The 25,495-nt window shown below is 40.0% G+C and overlaps 1 protein-coding gene across 3 annotated transcripts in view; it reads right to left on the bottom strand.

The window, feature by feature from the left end:
- SLC35F1 (solute carrier family 35 member F1) overlaps positions 1 to 25,495 on the bottom strand; it is a 389,817-nt gene that overhangs the window by 299,951 nt on the left and 64,371 nt on the right. Inside the window, exon 1 of one of the 3 annotated variants that reach the window (XM_077900939.1) lies at positions 4,786 to 4,896. The exons of 1 other annotated variant lie outside the window; for it this stretch is intronic. The gene's annotated coding sequence lies outside the window, so the exon portion shown is untranslated. Of the gene's footprint in view, positions 1 to 4,785; positions 4,897 to 25,495 lie in introns of those variants that run through there. One more of the 3 variants, XM_077900949.1, reaches the window with a different exon arrangement.

Here is a 25,495-nt window from a genome sequence, read left to right as displayed (position 1 = left end):
TCATTAGCCTGCCCAATCTCTCTACCCCTTACCCTTGAAGGTAGGAGCCAGATCTGTCCTGTTCTCTGAGGCATCCCGACCATGAGCACAGTGCCTGGCACACGACAGGCACTCAGAAAATATTTGTAGGATAAAGAAATATTTCTGTGCATCAAATCCAAACACCATGTATGTATCCCTTGATTTGTTGTTTGTTAACTGACTACACACACAGGAAGTGATAAATGGCACTCGGGGCAGCACATAAGTGCTGTGACAACACATATTTTTAAGGGCTATCAGTATTTTAAGATCTCCAATGTGGTATGCTCAGTAACTATGACACTGCCATCTGAAATTCTTCAGATAGGTCTTTAGTTTCTACTAACAGAAATGAAAACATGAGCAGAAGAGCCAGATTCGGAGGAAAGGTACAAAGAAAGCAACTCCAGAGGGAATTTGGACAGTGGAAGAAAAATATTAAAGATTGTTATTCCCCGAAGCAATAGACAGACTTTTCAATCGGAGGCTGCTACCATCTGCACTTGTCACTGGCCATCTGCTTAGGCCTAATCTGGTCTATTGCTAGCATTGAATGTAAGTTTAAATTCTGCTCCTCTTAAGTAAATTCCAGAAAAGGTTCTCTTACCCTTTTCTGAACTGTGAGCTAAGTTTTCATCCTTGGACTATTTCAGCAAAAGCATTAAAGTGCTCCCATAAGGTCAGGCTGCTGGCCCAGCTCACAACCACCACCCATGAGTGCCACATAAGGAAGGTGGGCACATACTCTACCTCTGGTAGTAAACCTCCTCATGGCCCAGCCTCTGCTTTGTTTTTAAATGCCGAACCTGCAATTAACTTAAATATTTTTTTTAAGATTTTATTTATTTATTCATGAGAGACAGAGAGAGAGAGAGAGAGGCAGAGGGAGAAGCAGGCTCCATGTAGGGAGCCTGATGTGGTATTTGATCCTGGGTCTCCAGGATCAGGTCCTGGGCTGAAGGCAGGCGCTAAACCACTGAGTCACCCAGGGATCCCTTAACTTAAATATTGACACCAATATCCCGATGTCATACATCGGGGAATTCCAAAATCCCCCCTCAAATTCTAGCTCCCTGATATGCAGGCACTACATGACCCTCTTCCCTTGAGTGCAGGAGGAGCCCATGCATCTGATGGGACAGTCATCACCCTACTAGGTTATGGTTATGACTGTCAGCAGGCCAGAAGGGCCTGGGAGTCAGAGAGATGCTCTCCTGCTACCCTGAAAGAGAGAAACCATCTCTGTGGTGAAAAGGCATGTGTTGACCACAGGAGCTGCAGTGGGTCTCCTGTTTCTGAAGGGGCCTCTGGCCAACAACTGGCAAGAGTAAACAGGGACATCAATCCTAAAACCACAAGGAACTGAATTCCCCAATGTGAGCTGAGAAGAGGACTATCCGCTCCCATCGAGAATTGCAGCCTGACCTAGTGAGATCCTGAGAAGAGAACCCACTTAAAACCTGTCTGGACTCCTGACCCACAGGAATGCAAGATAATAAATGGGTGCTGTTTTAAGTCACTAATCTCATGGTCATTTGTTACACACCAGTAGCAATCTCATACAAAGAGGAAAGAATCATGAGCACACTTATGAAATCATGTGAATAGTAGAGTGCTGGAGAAGTTAAATTCACATGGGTTCCAGGCTACAATGGTTGAACTGTCCTTTAATACTCAGTTATACTTGCTATGGGACACAGCCATCAAATAATGAATGGGGCTACTATAAAGTCACTACACCCATGGGAATTAAAAAAATAGTGAACATATTTATTTGATGACTGAGTATATACTTCAGAAATCTACAGTGCCTTATGTGTACCAAAGCACCTGCATGGCTCAGGCAGTTAAGGGCCCCACTCTTAGGGTCCCTAAGGGTCCCTGATTTTGGCTCAGGTCAGGTCATGATCTCAGGGTGCAAGACTAAGCCCCACGTTGGGCTCCAAGCTCAGCAGGGAGTGTGCTTGAGATTCTCTCTCCCTCTGCCCCTCCCCCTACCCGTGCATGCATGTGCATGCTTTCTCTCTCTAAAGTAAATTTTAAAATCTTAAAAAAAAAAGTTACTATTCTGTACCATACATGTAGCAGAATGGTTGGAGCACTGCTCATTTCAGGAGTTACCTCTGGGAGTGAATTCAGGGGAGTGGATCTAGAAGAATATTTGGTTTTTATTGTGTATACTTCACATCTTTGGAAATTTTTGCAACGAGTATCAAATTTTTAATAATAAAAGATGCACTCTAACAATAAAAATGTTCTATCTAAGACCATGCCTGAAATCAGACACTTTAAAAACGTTCAAACTATAGGAGGGAAACCTTTTCATTATTTAACTCTCGACAATTTGCCAGACATTCATAGTCATGACGAGCAAGCTGCTCAGTTGGGACAGCACATCTCTTTGAGGGCCTCTTTTACTAGTTGTTCTAGGGTTGCAAAGAAGCAATATCCCAAAAAACAAACCCCAAAAATGATACTAAGGATAAGAATTACAATTTATTGAGTCTTCCATGTGCCATGCAATGTCCTAAGTGCATGATGGATGACCTTGCAAACATCCCCCTCAAGGAATTTGAAATTTATTTGAAGAAATCAAAAGTAATTATAAAATAGTAACTTACAGTAATAATTAATATTTTTAGGCAGCATGTATGAGCCAAGATGTGTTGGGCTGCGTGTGGCAGAGGCAGCAAGTGAAACTGAGAGGAAGAAATGATCCTCAGGGAGCGAGGCACAGGGACAGTGTGGTGACAGAGCTGGGAGGAGCATGGGGAGCCAACCTGGCTGGATCAGAGGGTGTGAATGGGAGAGAAGGGCAGTGGAGTCAATGGTGGATGATGGCTTGCTGATGCTGCATTATGGGCTTGGCGGGCCAAGTGAAGAAGTTTTTAGTTCGTTCCAATCCAAGTCAATTATTTACTTATTGTATTTGGAGGAATACCATGAGTTACAGAAAATTGCTAAAGGCTTCAGAAGCCCAAGTGGTTGAAGTAGACTAATTTGTCAGTGGGTAGGTATACTGAACAGGCTGGAAGACACAAAAACAGGGAGGCAGGGAGAGCCTTCAGGGGGACCCGCAGTGGTCCCACACAAGGGAAGATGAGCCCAAAACAGGGCTAAATAGTAAGACTAGGGAATGTCTAGAGATACCATGAAGGATGGATTAAAAGGAGAGTTATTAAATGGCTTGGAGAAGAACAGAGAAGAAGACACAGTAGTTTCAAATCTATGTGACTGGGGGGAAAAGTGGTTTTGTCAACAGGGATAGGGAATACAGCTTTCAGTGGCTTCCATGATTTCTAGAGTAATAGTCAAATTCCTAAGCATCCCACTCAAGGCTTCTTGAGGCCTATTTTCTCTCTGCTGCACAACTGTGCTTGTGAACAGGCATGTACATATTGGGACCATGCTACCCGAAGTCCTCTGAAAACAGGGGGCCCTTCCACTCCTCCAGGCATTTCCTCCCCTTCTCTGTCTCACCGTCCTCTGCTCAGACTTCAAACGTCTCTCTGTGTCTCCTTCTTTGGAAACCCTTCTCAGACCCACCAGTCTAAATCAGATGAGTCTTCTCTTGTCATATTCTAACACCTGAGAATACCTCTGCCACAACATCCATCAAGTTGCTTAATTGTTACGTGCTTGTCTGTTTCTCCACCCTAGACTTTGAGCCCCCTGAGAGCAAGGGCTGTATGTTCTTTCATTTTATATGCTCACCAACTAGACCCATCCCTGAGACATAGCACACACTCAATAAAATTTGTTGAAAGAATTTTGAATTGAGTTTACCGGAATTTTAGGTGATGGTAGGACTCTATAGTATGATTAGAACTTTGTGTCCCAAATGCTTAGCATGTGTCCTAAGGATTTAAGTCTCAGATGATAAGCAAAATATTCACAATTGAACTAAGCACTTTCAATCAGTGCTAAAACTCTGTGATAAAATAGAAACTCTGGATGCCAAATGGAACCCTGAAAGTTTCTGCTGATATTATCTCCATAAGAGCATTTAGAAGGATCACTCAATTTCAAGATTTCTTAGTGAACAAAATAATAACTTCAAAATAACGTTCTCCAGACACCTAAATTATCTTGTGCAATCACCGTCTTTCAAAAAGAAATGAATGCTTAGCAAAAATATAACAAAAAGAAGGTGACCTGCTGTATAAATATCCAGATTGCTTACTCTGTTTGCAAAATACAGGACTTGCATACAAAAGCTGTAAATAATAATAATAGCTTGATAATTTATATTTTTAAGTTACTTTCACAGACATTCTTTATTGGAGCCTGACAATATCCCTGCGAGGTAGCCAAGTGTCATTATCCTCATTTTATGAATGAAGATACCGAGGCTGAGCAAGTCATGGCTCTCTCCTCTTTTATGGGAACAGTGACTTTGTCCTTCTTGCCTCTGCCCACCAGGCAAGGCAGATCCAGATTCTGTGGGACCTGATGCTTTATACAACTTGGAGTGCCTTCTTTAAGAAAAAAATGTAAAATCATTAATATAAAGTTAGGCATGAAGCATAACTTCAGGGATTTACATGTATTAATTCATTTCATCTTCATGGGATAGGCACTGTGATTACCTCCATTTTACAGATGAGAAAACTGAGTTATTTAGATTTTCTCTCTCTATGATTCTGTCTCAACATCTGAACAGCATGCCCGTAGCTTATACCCAGAATAAAGAGAGGCACACCAGGGCCCAGACCTCTAAGTGGGATAGCACCACATGAAGGACAATCCACCTGAATCACTCACCCTCATGGATGAAACCCATCCAGACACCAGAGCCTGTAGGTTGCCACAGGAGCTAGGTCCAGGACCAACAGGAACTTCCTGCACCTGGGCCTGTGCATTCCATGACATTACCATGGTAACTACAGAATTAACTAAGTCTACGGAATTTGGGACCATATAACAATCTTCTTTTTGTTATTTTTGGAGGGGGGCTTCATTATTCTGGGTTTATTGGAAGAGCTATCTTAACCTTCTCACACATACAGGGACTTAGTCATCCCACAGCAAAGGGAATTTTAATGTGGTGGAGCCTTGAAAGATCATACACGTATCCTACTCTATTTTACACTGAAATTCCATGGATAATTTTATAACCAAACCTAATTGCAGACAACCTCATTGCATTTCACCATGGTTCTGTGTCCTAAGCAAATTCGTTTGCAGTATGTCTGCTAGTTGATTTACTAGCAAAATCTGGATATTGTGTGCAGAAATGTCAACAATGCTTAAGACTGGCTTCACAGCTATGGTGCAAAGAGATGAAGCAACCTCCAAAATGCACACATTACTGGAAAATATAAAAACTGATCTAATAATAGCATGTCTAGAGTTGTAGGAACAGCTGCCAAATTTGTTTGAAGTTCTCAAAAATAATTTTGGGTATCTTATTTCTGATATTACTTTTTTCTTAACTCTTATGACTTTTCTTCCAGACGGTTTGAAAATTCTCACATCATGAAAAAGGTTAAGTTTCTGCATGTGTCTAGACATTGTCTCTCATACCAAATAGTCACCTGAGACATGGTCTAATAAGATCTGGAAAAGCCATTATTTAAACTGGAAAAAAAGAAATTCTTCTTATTTAGCACAATCGTGCAAATGTTTGCTTTTGCACTACTCTAATGCTGTTGGGTTTCAAAAATCCATGCTAAAATCATTGTAGAATCTTAACACTGCAATGTTTTCTTTGAATTTTCATTTAAAAAGTATAAGTGTAGAGTTTTCATGTTTTTACCTATGGGGATTTCAGAAAAAACCATGTCGAACAGGCGATTATTCATACACTATAAATGTCCACACTAGTCTTTGCAATGTTGCCTTAGCCATGGAGGACACTTGTTTCTCTACATATAGGACATGGCATTAAGGAATCCCCCCTACTGAGGTTTTATTTCTTTTAAAATTTATTCAACAATAAGTTGTCTCCTTTTGTGAAAAATAAAAATTACATACACTCTTTCTATACAATGCAATCCACCCAATCTATCAAAATGTCCAAATAAAAGGTATCTGCTCATTTCTTAAACAGAACTTAAATATATTTCCCCTTGGTATATGTGAAAAATGTAAATCATCATCCCTCTGTCACTTCATTCATTTAATAAATATTTATTTAGCACTTCCACGTGTCAACCCCTACATACTGGGTACACAAGACAACACCCTTACCCTCAATGAACTGAATTTGAATGAAATTCCCAAAGGCCATCACTGGTATTTAGCAAAACATTTGGATATATTTGTCTGATTGTCTTCCTAATGGGAACTATCTCAGAAATTTTTCCCAAACTTCATAATAAAGATCAGTGGTGGAAAAGGGCAGAAGCAAGATTTTTATTTCATGAAAAAATAAATGACTATTAAAGCTATCCACTGGTAAACACGACTGCCTTGAAAAAAATAGCAAATTCTGTGACACTGTTATATCCTAGTTGTGAAAGGAATCTCAGGCTGGAGGAGGCTGGAGAGTTGGAAATACTGCCTAGCCGACTCCCACATTAGGTGAAATGTCACAGGTGCTACATTCAAAGTGTACTAATTCAAAGAGTGCTGATGTTATCAAATTTGACTTACAGACTAGACCATCTACTAAGAAGACAAATATACCACTGGCAAGGCATTAGTATTCATTCCATAATAATGTTTTAAGTTGTATTAATGGTTTGCCTGAAAATTGAAAAAAAAAAAAACAAGAAATGTAAATGTCTGATGCAGAAATTATTCAAGAAGACGCATATGTCTTCTCATCCATCTTAGCTTTTTGCAGAGTCCAAAACATTCTAATGAAGTTTCCCTTTACCAAATCATTTAATTATATCAATGGACAAGTACCTGATGAATCAAAAATATTTTACACTACTTTATTTTCACAGATGAAACACAGTAGCTTTGGAGACAGAATTCAAATTCCAATGGCAACATTAATAGTTGCAAGGCTTTAAGCAAGTACCCTCCCTCTCTGAACTTCAGCTTCCTCACCTACAAAAGTGGGCTACATAGTACCCATCTCAGAGCACTGTGGTGAGGATCTTACCAGTCAAAAAGAGTTCTTCCGAGGAGGTCCTCGAAAGCTGTAGAAGGCAAAATGGCTCCACAAATATGTTCATATCCTAATCCCTGGAACCCATCAAAATGTTGTATTACATGGAAAAAAAGGCACTTCCTAGATGAAATTAATACAGGTTTTGAAATTGGGAGATTATCCTGGACTGTCCAGGTAGAACCAATCTAACCACATGAGTCTTTAAGAGAGCTTTCTCTGGCTGGAATGAGAAAGATGCAGCAGAAGGGAAAGTCAGAGAGATTAAAAATGTAAAGTTGCAAGAGATACAAGATTGCTGGTTTGAAGATGGAAGCAAAAAATGTGACAAGGGAGGCAGGTGATCTTTGAGAGCTGAGAGAGGAAGAGAAACTGGGACCTCAGTCCTACAACCACAGTCACGGAATTCTGCCAAAAATCTGAATAAGCATAGCTCCTCCAGACAAGAGTCAGGCCGTCTGACATCTTAATCTTTGCTTCATGAAACCCAGTGCAGAGAAACTGGACAAGTCTACTCAGACTTCTAACCCACAGAAGTGTGAAAGAACATATTTATGTTGTTTTTAAGCCACTAAATTTATGATAATTTCTTACAGCAGCAATAGAAAATGAATACATTATATGCTTGAAATTAATATAATGGTATGTGTCAAATATGCTTGGATTTAAACAAAAACTAATACACTTACATTTGGACTTATCCTAGGACTGTAAATACCTACCCACTGCATCACCATTATTTACAACAAACATGGATTAGGGAGTGTGTTATGGGTCAATGTAAAATACATTTCAGTCACGAAAACAAGAAAGCTATTTAAAACTGAATGAGTTCAAGACACTGTCAGAAGGGACACTTCTCAGATTTCCAGATTTTTCCTAAGGCTCTGATCTAAATTATGCAATAATTACAAACAGGTGAAAGCTTAAAAGCTGAACTGTTCTCTCAGCAAATAATAAAGAAAAGTTCTCAAAGGATTAGTCGAGAGTCTTTTCTTGTACTTGAATTATACTGGAGGATATAAAACAACTTCTTCCTCATTCACTGCTATATCCATATTACCTGGTACACAGTATCTGCTCAATAAAAATCAATTAACTGGACAAATGAAAGCATATTTACAGCAAGCAGATCCATTTAATAAGATAGAGAACTATTATTATGCTTTGCATTGAACTAGTACTTCTTTTTTTTTAATTTTTTTTTAATTTTTATTTATTTATGATAGTCACAGAGAGAGAGAGAGAGAGGTAGAGACACAGGCAGAGGAAGAAGCAGGCTCCATGCACCGGGAGCCCGATGTGGGATTCGATCCCGGGTCTCCAGGATCGCGCCCTGGGCCAAAGGCAGGCGCCAAACCGTTGCGCCACCCAGGGATCCCTGAACTAGTACTTCTGTAACAGCATCTGTTTAAGGAATTGCGCTAATCTCAAAAATTTCAAATTTGTTTTGGCTAAGTTTATGCAGAACGGATGATTAACACTAAACATTACCATAGGAAGCCATATGTCCAAGCAGTCAGTGTTTGGGGAGTAAAGGGATAAAGAAGGAAGATGATGCTGATGGGGTCCAGAACGAAATGCATATTGGCTGCGTCCCAGCTCTGGCCAGGCATCTGCGAGGGCACAGAGAGCATGTTTCTATGGATTGGCTCATCAGGCTAATGGGCTGTTGGCACTTCTCTCCCAGGACAGTTGAAACTCCTGAGACAGACTGAACAGGAAGAGAAAGCTCGCAGATCCCTTGTGATAAACAGGGTCCTCGGCTTTCTTTGCATGAATGGCTGCATTATGTGCAGATGTTCAGTGCACTTCCACAAGCTTTTATGGATGAATAAGTGGTATCATTATGATGTGATTTGACCAGAAATGAAGCATGGCCCACTGCCATCTGCAAAAATTCTAATCTTTCTGATATAGATTGTAGAGGGATCAAGCTAATGAAACTAAAATACTCTTCAGAAACACAGATGACTCCTAGAAAGACTATCAATTAATCTCAAAATAAGAAATTGAATTTTACTCTGCACCATTCTAGCTTTAAAAATCTTTCACTTCTGATGGCCTCTTGGTTGCATTAAAAAAAAAAAAAAACCCACAAAACTTTAAGCCAGCCCATGGAAAAAAAATCTCTCTCACCAGAAAATAAGTAGAGCTAAATAGCAAATATCTCAGCTACAAAAGTGAGTAATTTCTGCCCATCAGAAAGGCATATTATGTGCAAAGTAATCAGATTTCTAACTTTGACTTCTCTGTGACCAGGTCTTCACAGGTTTCTAGCAGAGAAGAAAGAAGATAGATTTTGTTTTCATCACATAATTAGGGGAAGAGAAGAGGCAATGAGGGATATAAATGCAAAGAAAGGGGAAAGGAAGAGGAAAAGTTAAGGTGTGGTTGCCTTGTTCACACCTGCTTCATATGCAGAAGAAGATTTCAGAATATTAATAAGAAGACTAGGAATGATGACTCATTGGGTTGCCATTTTGGATCATTCTCTCTCAACTCCCAAACTCAAGAATTTAACGTTTCAAATACAATGATGTCGTATCACTGATAGAAATAAAAAATACTTTGTGCAAAATATTAGTCAGAAGATGTCCAAGAAGTTAAAAAGAGGGAAAAAACATTAAGCCTAGAAAAAATATCTACTCGGATATCAGTCCTTAGGACGAGGAAGGGTTTTCTAAATAATGAACAAATTCAGAAGACCATAATGATATATTTAGCCAAATTAACTTAAATCTTTCTATACTAAATATGCCATTAAATTAAAAGGCAAAGAAAACAGAGATAAAATATTTCCAACAAATATCTTCCAAAGTTTTGTATCCTTCACATAATTCTTCTAAAATTTTTGATGTCGTGAGAGAAAAATGGTCAATAGACATAGACAAATTTTAAAACGGCCTGTAAATACATGCAAAAATTTATTCTGCTTACTAATCAAATAAGTGTAAGATAAAAGATACTATTTTTTTTCTATCAAATGGGAAAAGTTGTTTATTATTCCTTTTAAAAATAATACCACTCTGGATTGTTAAGGGTACCAAGAGAGATTTGCTGGCAGACACATAAACTGGATCCAGACAACTAATAAAAATCAGAGATGGATTAAAAAATGTATGTAGCAAGCTGTTCACAGAACTTTATTTAAGCATATAAAACCAGAAACATTCACAGACTGGTTAAATATAGCTATGGCTCAGACACTGAAAGTGTCTTCAGAGATTTCTTAATGGCATGAAAATAGCCTTATGATGTAGTAAGTGAAAACTCAAAATTTTTAAAACTACATGTTCAGTACCCAAACTTAAGTATAAAATTTGCTTGTATCTATATAAGAAAATTCTAGAAGAATATACATGAAACTAAGAAGAGGTATTATTTTGGGGTTATAGGAGGGAGGGCTAGCAGGATGACTAGGGCACCAGCAAAGCAAAAGCAACAATTTTTTTTTTCTGAAAGAACTTCATGATTAAAAAAGAAAAAGCAATGAATTAGTTATGAGAAAAATCAGAACATGGTTGGACTTCCTTATATTTACTGCACGGTTTAGTAGCATTTTCACTTTGAAATACAAACATGTATTGAAGGGACTTTATTCTTCTCTTCTTTGCTAATGTCTTGATTTGCCCTGAATGTCTTGATCTGGTCCTAGTTACAAATGATTTTTATTTTCCTCCTTATATTTTCCTACATTTTCAATCGTGTCTACAATTAGAATGTCCACCTAATTTTATAATCAGAAAAAAATTAATTGAGTCACCAAACCATTTACTTGATAACTTTATACTCTATTTTTTATATTTGGGGGACAGTATCAATAACACCCACAAGTTGACCAAATCTCACCAAGTCCTAGTTATTTTTTTTTAAGATTTTAGTTATTTATTCATGAGAGACACAGAGAGAGGCAAAGACATAGGCAGAAGGAGAAGGGTCCCTGCAGGGAGCCTGATGCATGACTGGATCCCAAGATCCCAGGATTCCAATCTGAGCCGAAGGCAGACACTCAACTACTGAGACACCCAAGTGCTCCCAAGTCCTGGTCATTTTTGAAGACGTAGAGCAGAACCACCAGCAGACTGGGTGGTTGGGACGGACACCCCAACTTCAGCTAATATACAGGCACAGCTACCCCAGCTTGGTCTGGGCTTCCAGACCCTGCCCTCGTGTAACTCTCTTCTATTAATGTCACTAGCTTCTAACTCTCCGTGAAAAGCAAGAACACAGGTTTTAAAAGGACAAAAGCTATCTCTTCATCTTCTTTTATATGTCCTCTGATGCCCAGCAGAGCTCAGCACACAGTAGGCACTTACTCACAGATTAATTTGAAGAACCAGTGAGCTGATATACACACAATCCCTCTGTAAACTCCAAATGGGATGTAAATCCAAGCAAGTCATAGCTGCACTATTTCCTACACCAAAATGTCCTATTTCTTTTCTGAATTTTAAAATTATTGAAATAATATACTTCTTCTGTTACCTAGTGACTTGTACTAGAAATTTACTGCTGAAAAAACTAAAGAAGACATTTCACCCCAAGGCGAGAGAAGAAGCATATGGCACAAACTCACCCAAGCGTGAGACTCTTAGAAGACTATTCATACTTCCTAGTGACTTCCAGAATAATCCAGAAGTACCTTTAATATGTACATTTTGTTACTTTCTAGACAAAATAATCCTGACTCCAAACTGTATGATTCAAAATTCTAGTCCTTCACTAAATATCTATCAGTAGAGGTACTTGGGAGAAAGAATCTCACCTGATGGCTTAAAAAAAATGTTCTTAAATAATTCAAGTGCCCCAAAAATGGAAGCTATCCACTTAACCATTTCTAACCAAGGGAAATTATAACTATCAGCTGCCACTCTGAATCAGATACTCAGGCAGAAAGAAAACCCCAAATACAAGAGCTTCCCTGTCACAATTATATGCTAAATTGGACTCAACTCTGCTATGAAAAATTTAAAAAAAAAAAGAAAAAAAACACTGCCACAACAAGTAGAACAAAATGGCTTGTAAAATGGAAAACCACTGTCATTTGTCAGGCCAATGAACTCAATGTTTCTAATGGAAGCTTTGCAAGAAAATCAAGTTAGAAGCTTTGTTCTAGTCATCGTCACTGTTCCTTTCCTTTCCTTAAAGCATACAGAAGCTTTGTTAGTGCCCTTAATATTTATTGCTTTACTTCATTCTACCTATAAACCACTACAAACCTGTATCCATAGTCACTGAGGAAATGAATTAAACCCAACATTAAGTTTAGTAATTGTTCCCAGTTTAGGATACCTAGTTTTTAAATACTGTACTTATGAGTTTTTCTTTTTAATTTTTAATTAACAAAAAAAATGCAAGTCATTTGTAAGGTCAGAAATTACAATCCAATTTCCATTTTTTAAACCCCTCTGATAAAAGCAAAGAGGCCTCAGAATGTCCCCAAATTAAATGCCTGAGATAAAAATCTCCTCAAAATAAAAACTACATGTGACAATCAGACCAAAACTTATTTTGAATAAGAGGCCTTTTTTCCTCAGAAATGCCACTCTACATGCAGAGGAATCCCAAATGATCTGACAGGCTACAAGTGGAAAGCACATCCCCCGCTGCTGACAGTCTTTCAGAAAGCACAGTGCATGGTTTGACAGTACAGAGAAGGTCTCCCGCTTGGGGACAGGAAAATGAATAAACTGTGTTCAGCTAAAAATGGTACAAGGATGCTGTTCCTGTAACTGTTCTGTCTAGAGACAGAGGCTGGTTATTTACCACAAAGCCACGCTGGAGTTGCTGGGGTTGGGGAGGGGGGTAGAGAGAGTGGGTCCCTGGATGCAGTGACCCCTCCAGAGATGACCTATGAGAGGTCACTAACCATGAATCACCTAGGACTTTGGTCCACATCAGCTACTTGTATAGTAAGAACTCTTTTACTGCCCATCTTGCTACAGAGATAGTATTAAGTGCCTCGAAATATCCAGAAATCTCCTCCAGAAACTCACAAAATAGGACATTTTTGTTGCGGTAAAATATATGCAACATAAAATTTATCATCTTAACCATTTTTAAGAATTTATTTTATTTTATTTTTTTAAGATTTATTTATTGATTTGAGACTGAGAAAGAGAGAGAGAGAGAGAGAATGGAAATGGTGGGGAGGGGCAGGGGGAAAGAGAGAAATCCAAGCAGACTCCCCTCTGAGTGTGGAGCTTGACAAGGGGCTCCATCTCAGAACCCTAAACCAAGAGTCAGACACTCAACAACTGAGCCATCCAGGCACCCTTTAACCATTTTCAAGTTTACAATTCAGTAAATATATTCACATGGTCACACAACAATCACTGCTACCCATCTCCAGAAACTTTTCATCTTCCCACACTCAACCTGTCGCCATTTAAAACTAACTCTTCATTTCCTCCACCTCTTGGCCTTAAAGAGGACTTTGATAATAAATAGAAGGAAACCAACTTTGTTTCCCTGAAACTAATTTAACACCATATGTCAATTATACTGGAATTAAAATTTTAAAAAAAGAAAGAAACCAACTTTATTCCGCATTACAAAGCTACAGTATTTATTTCTTCCAAGGGAAACCCTTTGCGCTGGCACATCTCTCTGTATCATAAAGGAAATCCGAGCTACAGTCCAACTGGAGACTGTTGTTGATAGATACATCTCTGATCCCCAAATAATATCACTGAAACAATTTTCACATCCAGTGCTTCTCTTGAAAGAAGCCTCAGCCCAGTTGAGGCTCTAGGGCTGAGAATTCTGTTCATTTAACTCTGCACAGTCACAAATAGAGCTGGGATATTTGAGTTTCACTTTATTCTAATTAGATTTCCCTACTGGTTTTTCTTAAGTGAGGTCTTCTAGGGCTCTATCCTTAAACTTCTGCTGTGTACTAAATTAAGAAACAGAGAATGGATTATGATGTTCTATCAGCCTAGATTGTCTTGCTGCCCTGGGTCAGATATGAAATGACAACAAATAGAAAACCCACCATCTTGCCTCCCACCTGGGGATAAAATAATATTGTAGCTCTGAGTGATTCACACACAAGATACTCATTGTCCTTCACCTTGGTCATTCACTTAATAAACATTGCTGGGGCACCTGCTGTGCCCTGTACTTTGCTAGGGGCTGGGAACTCCGCAGTCATCAAGCCAACGTGATCCCTGGCTTCAGGGAGCTCTGGGGGAATGATGTGTGTCTTCCTGACTGTCCTGAGAGGAGGAATGGAGCCTTGCAGGGTTCTCCTCTCTATGGAGATGGACAGCCTGACCATTCCTTTCTGAATTCCCGCCACCAGTGGGCTCTGACTGTGCACCCTGAGCTTCAAGTCACCTGAAAGAAAGAAACAGTCACCTGTTTTTTTTCCCCAGCTTTAGAAAGTGTACTGCTTGGACTGCAGAACTTAAAAATTTGTATAGCCAATGAAAATTTTTAGTTACTTAAAAGACATAAAATGATGTGTTTTAGAGAAATGTTTTGGCAGAAAATGATTCACAAGCTTAAACTATATTTCTGGGAGAGAATGGTACTTTACTATCCAAGGGCCTTTTATCTGCAGGGCACAATAATTAATGGAGTATTAATTTGACTTTGTTCTTTTTAGATTCATACCTTTTCTCTTTTACCCTACTCCCACTCTATTTTTAAGCAGGCTTTGTGATGCCTTGCTTGAGAGACTGAAATGAAAAATGAAATAAGCTCAAATTCAAAGCTCTGATAAAATCCTAAATCCATGCAGAGAGATAGGCTGGATGTCTTGAATTGCACTGGAAGACATCTCTTGTGGATGTGGAAAATCCAAAAGAATCTACTTAGAAACAGAATTAATGAATGAATGCATCAAGGTCACTACAGATCGAAATACAAAATAATGAGTTTTATGTCTATACTGGCAGCAGATAGGAAATAAAGTTTAACAAAAATACCATTTATGATAATATCAAAACCATTAAATATTTAAGAATAAATCTAATGAAATGTATCCAAGACCCTACCGCTAAAAATAACATAACTTCATTGAAAACTTTTTAAAAGACTAAATGAATTGGAAGACTCAATACTGTAAAGGCATTGGTTCTTCAAAATTGAGTTACAGATTCAAAGCAATCCCAGTCAAAATCCCACTAGAATTCTTGGTGGAAAGCGAAAGGCTGATTCTAAAACTGATATGCAAATGAAGGAGGAGGAGCATGAGAAAGCATGAGGAGGAGCATGAGAAAGGAGCTTTCTTGTTTCAGAACAAGAAAGCTGAGACATTCCTTGAGAGCAAACATGCTATAAAGTTGCAATACTGGGGCCCCTGGGTGGCTCAGTGGGTTAAGCATCTGCCTTTGGCTCAGATCATGATCCCAGGGTCCAGGGATAAAGTCCCACGACAGTCTCCCTGCTTCTCCCTCTCCCTGCCCCTCGCTTATACTATCTCTCTCTTTCCCTCTCTCTCTCAAATAAAATAAATAAAATCTTTTTTAAAAGTTGCAATACTGTATACAATGGAATATTACTCAGCTATTAGAAATGACAAATACCCACCATTTGCTTCAACGTGGATGGAACTGGAGGGTATCATGCTGAGTGAAGTAAGCCAGTCGGAGAAGGACAAACATTATATGTTCTCATTCATTTGGGGAATATAAATAATAGTGAAAGGGAATATAAGGGAAGGGGGAAGAAATGTGTGGGAAATATCAGGGAGACAGAACGTAAAGACTGCTAACTCTGGGAAACGAACCAGGGGTGGTGGAAGGGGAGGAGGGCGGGGGGTGGGAGTGGATGGGTGACGGGCACTGGGGGTTATTCTGTATGTTAGTAAATTGAACACCAATAAAAAATAAATTAAAAAAAAAAGTTGCAATACTTAAGACAATATGGACATAAGCAGAGACAGATGAATGCATAGGACCCAGAAACAGACCCACATATACATATGGCTCCGATGTACAACAGTTGTGTTCCCTAGAATAGGAAGAAACTGAAACTGAGAAAGTAGTTAAGCATGGGACACAGTTTTGCTCTTTAATAGGACTTTCTCAAGAAACCTCACTTCAGACCCAGACGTTCATCTGAATGCCCTTCCTTGGTGCTCCTTGGGACCCTGTATATTTTTTTAAATCTCTATACCTACTTAACTGTGAGAATCAATGCTTTGTGGGTCTGTCTCCGCAGCACATGATGTATTGTCTGCTATGTAGTAGAGTAGGTGAGGACCTAAATTGAGCATAAGAGGTCCAACACAGGCTGCTGGAAATCATCCCCAATAGTAAAAGCTGCCATGGTTGTGAAGAACAAAAGCTCTTCAGAGCTTCTGGAGAGCAATGGAACCTTAGAAATATTTGACCTTTTTTGTCATCTTTAAATAAAATGGGGTAAAAATAGAGATTCCTCATCTTTCAAAACTCTCCAGGGCGGAAGGGAAACACTAACAATTTCCCACTAGTGAAGTTGGAAGATCAGACATGCTATGCAGAGTTGGGGTCAGCCATACAGAGGCAGATTGCCCTCCGAAGCCAAGTGGTAGATGTGACCAGGAACAGCAATCAGCAAGCTTTTCTAACATTCAGCTTCAAACAGCCCAACATCCCAGCAGACTCGAGCACTTGTAGAAAATAAACAGAACATACAAAAAAAAATACACAAATATAATCTCAGCAAGCCCTTCAGAGTTAAGCAAGAAATAGTAAAGGTAATAAATAAGCAGTCCATTATTTTTGGTCTGACATGGGCAATTGGGATAAGTAGTAGATACATTTCTGACACTCAGCCCAGTTTCCTGAAAATTCTCCTCAGCCTAAGAATGGATGCTGATGGTCCTGTTTAAACTATGATACCTGGGATCCCTGGGGGGCTCAGCGGTTTAGCACCTGCCTTCAGCCCAGGGTGTGATCCTGGAGACCCGGGATCAAACCCCACATCAGGTTCCCCACATGGAGCCTGCTTCTCCTTCTGCCTGTGTCTCTGCTTCTCTTTCTCCCTGTGTCTCTCATGAATAAATAAAATCTAATAAATAAATAAATAAATAAATAAATAAATAAATAAATAAATAAACCATGAAACCTGTATCCCTGGCCACAACTGAATGGTCCCACAGCCAAGCTAAGTCCAACAGATTTTGTCTCCTAGGAATAGGAACTGGGACACTGGTTAGTCTCTGGTGGCTATGGAAAGGCCATATTCCAAAATATGAATGGAGACACAGAAAAGACTGGTCTGCAAAAAGAGAAGCCTAAAGTGGCCACTAGAAAGAATCTGATACAAGAGACCATGTGGCTTGACAGGGGGAGAATGAGACCACAACACAGCCACCTGCCTTCAAACATTTCTAGCCCTGCCCAGTCCTTTGTATTGCCCTTCCACACTGTCTTTGGTTTTCATGAGCTAGCCCTGGATCATGTCCATGCTTACAATAAATTTCCCTTTTCATTCAAGCTAGTGATATTTCTGCAACTGCACCTTCCAAACAAAGGAAACCTAACTTTAAGACAGATGCCTCATATAAGTGCAGGCACGTTGGCTTTAATTTTCCTACAAATTTAAAGATGCATTAAGAAAAAAAAATTAAAGTAATTTAAAAAATTTTTACTTATTTATTTGAGAGAGAGAGAGTAAGCAAGTGAGAGAGAGACAGAGAGAGCATGAGCAGAGGGAGAAGCAGACTCCCTGCTGTTGCAGGGTGCTTGATGTGGGACTTGATCTCAGCACCCTGGGATCATGACCTGAGCCAAAGGCAGATGCTTAACCTACTGAGCCACCCAGGCATTCCAACACTGAGGTAATTTTATGAACCATTTTCTTTGTTCACTAATTGAAAGCCTTGAAAGTCAAAAGGAAAGGAGTCAATGGATAGAGGTACTATTCAGTTTCTTTGAAGATATTTTAACATATGGAACATATGGCTTAAGAGTATATATAGAGAGAGACATTTATGCTACTCAAATACAGGTATTCAATGGCCTCAGATGTTCTTTTGCACTGTTTAATGAACACCCGGAGATATTCCAATTTGAAATGTATAATATAATGACTTTTTAATTGTTGCATTTTTCTACGTGACAAACATCTCTGCATACAAGTTGAATTATAAATTCAGATAGTGTTTCTGAAACACTTTCTCCCTCCATGTGCCCATTACAAGCGAATTGTGATTTGTCTCATGTTTGTTTTTAGCTAAGCACTACCATCAAAAATAGAGAAACCCAAATGATTACAATCAGGGCTCATTTAAAAAGCTCAAGTCACACAGGCATAAAATTCAAAGCACTACTTTTACTCATGATCTACTCTTCCTGTGGTTCAACTGCTCTTTGAATTCTAGCCTATACTCACATCAGTTTGTTGGCTCACCATTTACTCAGGAAGTTCATCAATACGTACCGAGAGGTTGGGGAGAAAACACATTATTTTTATTCTGACATATGTTCTTCCAATGGCTCAGTCAACTGCAGAATTTGATGGATTCCTTATTCACTTAAGGGAAAGATTTAGCAAATTGTGATCTATAGGGGCTCATTCAGTTAAGTGTCCCACTCTTGGTTTTGGCTCAAGTCATGATCTCAGGGTTGTGGGATCGCATCCCACGTCGGGCTCTGCAGTCAGCCTAGAGTCTGCTTGTTCCTTTCCCTCGGTTCCTCCCCTTGCTCTCTCTGTCTCTCATAAGTAAATAAAATCTTTTTTTAAAATGTGATCTATATTATGCTTGGCTCTACTGTGCCTTAGCGTTAAGTGTGCATTCATTGACTCTTCAATTTAGTGAAGATAGAATCAAGAAGCAGTGAAGACAGCAACATGGTTATAAAAAGGACTGAGTTGTTAGTCAACAGTGGAGGCAACTGGGTGTAGGGCAAAGGGCTACCCTTCCACATCAGACAGGCATGGGTCACTCTCACAGCTCTGTCACTCTGGTCAACTCACATCCTTTCGAGCCTCAGTTTACTCATCTGTAGAAAGGGAACAATAAAGGTGCATACTGAGTGGCATTGTTAACGCGGATTAAGTGAGCTACCATATGTAGAGTATGTGCTATAGAGGTTGGCCAAGTTTTTCTGAACAGGACCAGATGGTAAATATTTTCGGGTTGGCAGGTAAAGCCAGTGTTTACAGCAACTACTCGATTCTGCTGCGGTAGCGTCCTCAGACAATGTGCAAACAGATGGGCGTGGCCATGCTCTACAACTTCACTTCTGGACACTAAAATTGGAACTTGACGTCATTTTCATATATCACGAGCTATAATTATTTTAATTTTTTTCAACCATGTCAAAATGTAAAAATGATTTTTGGCCTGTGGCTCGTACAAAAATAGGCAGTTGAGCCTGCCTCCCAGAAAACCTGGAAAATCATTATTCGTATTGCCAATAATAACAATAACTGAAACCAGGGGAGGGATAGCATTACTGTGAAATAGATAAAGAAGTGGTTTTTGGAGTAAATTTTGTTACTTTTTATTCCTGCGATAGGAATTGTAGTTGGAGGGCAGATTAGAACAGGAATTTTGGATGTTTCTCATGAGATAAGAGAATACACCTGCTTCGAGGGTTCAAGAAGGAGCAGAGAAGCCCCATCTTCCCAGCGCAGCCTCCTACATTGGCTAGTCCATTCCAGATGGCACCCGTGACTCCCAAGTTTAGACGCACCTACCTATCTGACATTCAAAAAATCAGACCAGTCGTGGACAGAAATAAGGGATCAATATGGATTTTAATTAAACATAGAAATAACCCATTCTGCTTTGCCTTTTCATCTCTACAATAAATGGGCTTTAACTATTTTATCTTTAAAGACCTTTCTAGTTCTAGTTCAGGAGGTCAGAATGCTAAAAGTTTTATGGACCAGAAAAAAAGTTCCTTGCCTATCTAAAAAGCATGGCCTGGATTTATGACTGCTTCTGAATTTCCTATAGCAGGTGAACCGAGTAACCAATTGGGACTTAAGGAAATCCACTTTTAAAGGCGCTTTCCCATGTTGGATGAGCGCAGTTCACATTTGTAATTAAAAACTGACAATTCTTCATCTAGAAAAGACTGAGCACCAGCCGCTTATCAAAAAACATGTGCTTGGGATTGGTTTTCAAGGTCTTAGACTCATTTCTTACCACGCCATTGCTGGCTGCCCTCTGAGACCAAGGGAATACAATGATAAGTCTGCTGACAGAAGGACAGCTAGGGGAAAAATTATAGTTTCATTTCTTTTAAACCAAGCATCCCAGTCCAGGCTTCTCCAGTTTAATGAATGGAATCAAGAAAAGTAGGTAGATGGAGAAGAGGTGAAATTTAAATGCCACCACCTCAATAAGGGGGTAATGCTGGATAATTAAGATCATGTAGTGAAGAGCCTGAAGATGCAGAAAAGCTAATGAATGTATTTGTAGAGTGTCTCCCAGGTAATGTCCCAGAGTTGGGATGTTTACCTTGCTCATTTTTTAAATCAGTTTTTGCTTCAGTTCCATATTCATTCTCTTTGAGCATTAGTACCCCCAAGCACTAGACCACATCCCCATTGTTCTCCCTTCTGAGAAGTTCATATTGGTAACATTCATATAATGCTGCCAACTGAGAACACCTTCCAATCAGAGAGAAAACTATTCTCAGGTCAGTTCCTCAGAGGTTCCCTTTGTCCATCCATATGTGAATTCTGTTCCAATTTAATGTCAGATCATTATTCCACATTATTCACTATGGCTAATATTTTGGGTGCTGTGGTCAAGAAAAACTGAAATAGTTTCTGCCCTTCTTATTTTTATAATGTTTATGTGTAGGAGAGTGAAGACCAGAAAGAAAGACCTTGTCATTTCCTAAAATCATAGGAGTTTTTATTTCTTGAAGATGAAGATTTCGACGCTAATCCAAATCTTCATTAAATATTGACTTTTTGGTCTCCTATCCTACATTTTGCATTTCAGTAACTTTCAAGATACTCATCATCTCAGAAGACAAAGCTCATAAGAAATATATGTCGGGAACTCTCCATGTAAAGTTAGGATCAGAATAACTTCCTTGTATCTGACTTTTAAGAGACAGATGATGTTAATATGAAAAGATATCAGAAAAGGCTATTCACAAAGAAAACAGAAACCTCAAATAAATATATTATAAATATAAAATTAGGAAAATACACTTAGGGATTGCAACAGTTCACAGCTTACATATGAATCTGGTATTTTGTTATATCTTTAAAAGCATGAACCCAGAGCTGTGAGCCTGATAAATGCAGATAATGCAATGCATAACTTGACAGACCCACGCCAGTATCCTTTACACCCATCAGGCAGCACAGACACCAGAAAGTCCTACCTGCCCTAAAAAATTACCTCTTTGAGAAAAAGAAAAAACAAAAGAAAGCAAAGTAAAACCAATACTGACAACTACTCTACGGGTTGGAGTTATAAGAGAGCAGTATCCGGTGGTAGTGTGAACATATAAATGTTTATCCAACCACTGTCACATTCTTTAGCAAAGTTTAGAAAATATAAATCTTAAGGTGAGATTCTTAAAATAAATCAATAACCATTAACCATCATCCACTTCAGGTAGCCTATTTTCTTTTTCATCACTGCTAAGTCAAGCTGGGAGCCCACACACTTCAGCCCCCCACCCCCACCCCTCTTCATGCAACGTTACCACCACCCAGATGGGAGCCTTTCCTGCAGTCTTTCTCTTACTCCCTTCCCTGCCTTCAGTGTTCAAAGGATCCTGTTCTCAGTTTTACACATTTCATGGTCTCTGGCAGCTGTCCTCTGATGCTGCAGCTCCAGCCATCACCTGTGCTCTTATAAAGACCATACCTCTACCTGCAGCACCGCCTCTCTCAGGCACTCCAGGTGGGTACTTCCAGTATCTCCATCTGGATGTTCCACTGTTTACTCAACACAGCCAAACAGGACAAATACACTTCCTTCCCCTTCTTCCAAACCTTCTCATCCTCCGTTTCCTATCTTACTTAATGGCAACTCAAAACATCTGGCTACGTTGAACTGGGGCACCTCCTCCTCTTCCTCTCAACCAAAGCTGTCTCAAATTTACCTCTTCTCTTTTCTCGCTGCCATGGCCTCTATGCTTTTAGCATAGCCACAACTAGTCTTTCTATCTTCTTTTGTTTCCAGAATTCAGGAGTGGTGCTGTCCCTTTATCGCTTTTCTTTTGCCACAATCATCTAGGCTTTCCTGTTACCACGGGATAACTCTAAACTCCTCACCTGTCCCTGTGTCTTCATTCATATCCCTCCTACAACCTTGAATATCCTCTAGGTCAACCTGCTGAACTTTTTCTCTTCCATCAAGGTTCAACTCAAATGTCACCAACTTTGAAAAACCAAATGGCCCCCATGCATCATTAAGTGATGGACCCTTCAGTACTCATTTGACACTCTGTAAATATTTCTAGTCAGCCTTTTACTACAATGTACTCTGATTTTTTTTTCATGTGTATCACCTTTTTAAACCTTGAGCTCCCTAAAGCCAGAGGGACAACAACCAACATAGTACCAGGCCGAGGGTATATTCAACAACTGATCAGGAAAGGAAGGAAAACAGAAACAAATTTCTCTCTGTTCCACCTTTGCTTTTTTTCCTGAATCCCATTTGTGATATTTCTAGAAAATGGAAATCCTCTACTGAGGTGTATACAATTGTTGAATTAGACACCTCAACATACACAACATTAGAACTAGATGTTCGACTCAGTTCTTTAATTAAAAAAAAAAAAAAAAGATTTTATTTGAAAGCAGAGTGAGAGCATATGAGTGGGGGGAAGGGCAGAGGGAGAGGGAGAAGCAGGCTCCCACTTGAGCAGGGAGCTCGCATGGGGCTCGATCCCAGAACCCTGGGATCATGATCTGAGCCAATAGCAGATGCTTAACTGGCTGAGCCACCCAGGCACTCCTCAACCCAGTTCTTGTAATTCCACAAGGTCATCAGGGTCTCATGACATGGCAATAAGCAGGCACTCTTCATTATAGACTCTCCTAATATTTAGAATGATCAAGGGTGCCTGCAACTCCCACGGTCTCCCATATTTCTTTAATGAAGAATCCCAGACTTAGCAGGGGGCTGGGAGGCCATCCAGTCCATCCGACCAGCCGCACCTTGGTAGGAAGGTTTAGTCATGCAGGTATTTCTGATGCTTCCCTTCCTTGGTGGGAAGGTTTAGTCATGCAGGTATTTCTGATGCTTCCCTTACACGTTGTTTTAAAATCAACAAAGATGGCGAGAGTGTGTCACAGAGAGACACGGCCTTGCCACTACAAACGCACACATGTGTGAGGTTTTGGACAAGTATGGAGGGCAATTGGCTCCATAGCTGCCATACACATGCACAAACAGAAACCCATCTGGAAAGTGAAAAAGGATCTTAAACCCCAGTGTCAACCCAGGGGTAGAAAGAGTTTCAGAACTGTGCTAACAGCAACTTGTTACCACTGTGAAGGGGGAAAAAAATCCTGATCAGTAATTTTTTGCTGCCAGAGCTAAGAGAAACATGAATCAAACGTTCCCGCCGAGATGGACGAGAAGCTCCATCATCCCATCATGCTGGGAAACAAAAGACTCCAATGCTGGAAACTGCATCAGCTGGATTCACTGGCTACAAGTTAAAGGACCACAAAATGATGATCACGCAGCACGTGCCCACGGAGACAGAGCTGGATTCTCTTCTGTTCTACCACAGACCCTCGCATGTGACCTTGTGCTAAGAGCCTAAGAAAAGAATAGAAATCATAATAGAATTTTAATGCCTCTGCGCTTCAAAAAGAGTAATTTAAAAAAGATTTTCTCTTTTTGGTGTAAAGGCAGGACACAGCAGGATTGGGAACACACCAGCATGCTGATTGCTAGAGAACAAGCTGTGTTAGTGAAAGAAAGAGAGCTATTAATACTTTCTAGATGCAGATAGGTGAAATGAATGCATCCGACATCTAGTTCTATTAGAAAGAAGAAAAGCACTGTGAGGTGGAACCAATCCTTAAGCTGTATCTGCTGCTATCTGCTCTACACACCCAATAAAATCTTAACAGTTTTCAAGGGACCAGGAACTAACACGTGCCTCATAAGGAAATCTTCTCCTAGGGTAATGGAAGGTTGTGACTTTTATGGCCTGCACAATGTAGAACTTAGCGACCTGAGTCCTGGTTCCACAGCCAGCTTTTGGAATTGGAAACAGTTGGAGCCTGTTGACGAGGGAGACGATGCTGAGAAAGGAGTTGAGTCCCGGGCATGAGTGAGTGGGGCTTCTGCTCTCAGGTGGCCTTCCACCTAGCCTGACCACAAGAGCATCAACTGATATATAAGTGAGTCGGACAATAAGCACGGAGTAAACCGAAACAAATGTATGCACCTTATGTAGAAGAATTAATAACACTAGGTGTGCAGGGAAGAGGTCAAGGCAAGCCAGAGTGGGGACCAGGTTGAGAGGTGTACAAACAGGAGGTACGGTGAATGGGGCAGAGCTCCACCTCCAGACCCAGGAAGAGGTAAAAGGAGCCATGAAATGAGCGACAGAAAGAGGGCGGGACTGCCAGATAAAACGTAGGACACCCTTTTTACACCTTATGGAGTATATGTATGTCCCAAATATGGCATGGAACATACTTACACGGGGAAAAAAGTAATCTTTGTTTATCTGAAATTCAAATTTCATAGGGATCTTGTGTTTTTATTTGCTAAGTCTGGCAACCTCAAATGAGGGAAATGAAGCCTTAGTGAGAAAGAGGGCCTAAGATGAGAGTGACAGTGGAGACCCAGTTCCATAACACCCCAACGAGACAGGTTTCTTATAGAAGAGTCCAGTAGTGAGTTGTCACAGGAGAAGAATTCTGCTAAAAGCATGGTATTGGGGGGCACCTGGGTGGCCCAGTGGTTGAGTGTCTGCCTTTGGCTCAGGTCATGATCCCAGGGTCCTGGGATCAAGTTTCATATCAGGCTCCCTGTAGGAAGACTGCTTCTCCCTCTGCCTATGTCTCTGCCTCTCTTTGTGTGTCTCTCATGAATAAATAAATAAAATCTTAAAACAAACAAACAAACAAACAAAAAGCATAGTGTTCAGCTGTCTTGCCAAGATGCCACAGGTTCTATCCAAGGTGAGATGACCAAGGTCTGAACTGAGATGGGAGACAAAGGAGAGGGCCTGAGAAGAAAATCCTGTGAGGGGAGAAGTTCAAATCTTTGTCAGAAGCAAGTATGTACTACTGTAGAAAATAATCCTAAAATTGCAGGCATCATTGCTCATCATGATGCAGATGGAAAGGAGCAGCTAATCCATCCAGAAGAGAAATGCTGGGTAAAGCAGAGCTGGCTTCTGGGACATGCCCCCGCCCCCAACATTTGGTCATCTGGCAAGGTAGGGTATGTTGGCAAACTGGAGGGGGAGACAGGCAGACAGAGAGCAAGAGAGAACAGGACTCATTCTCCATAGGCAC

The sequence above is a fragment of the Canis aureus genome, chromosome 1, assembly GCF_053574225.1.
Source record: "Canis aureus isolate CA01 chromosome 1, VMU_Caureus_v.1.0, whole genome shotgun sequence".
Taxonomy (NCBI): domain Eukaryota; kingdom Metazoa; phylum Chordata; class Mammalia; order Carnivora; family Canidae; genus Canis; species Canis aureus.
Note: the sequence above shows the minus strand (reverse complement) of the source record. Positions and strands in the feature narration are given on the sequence as shown.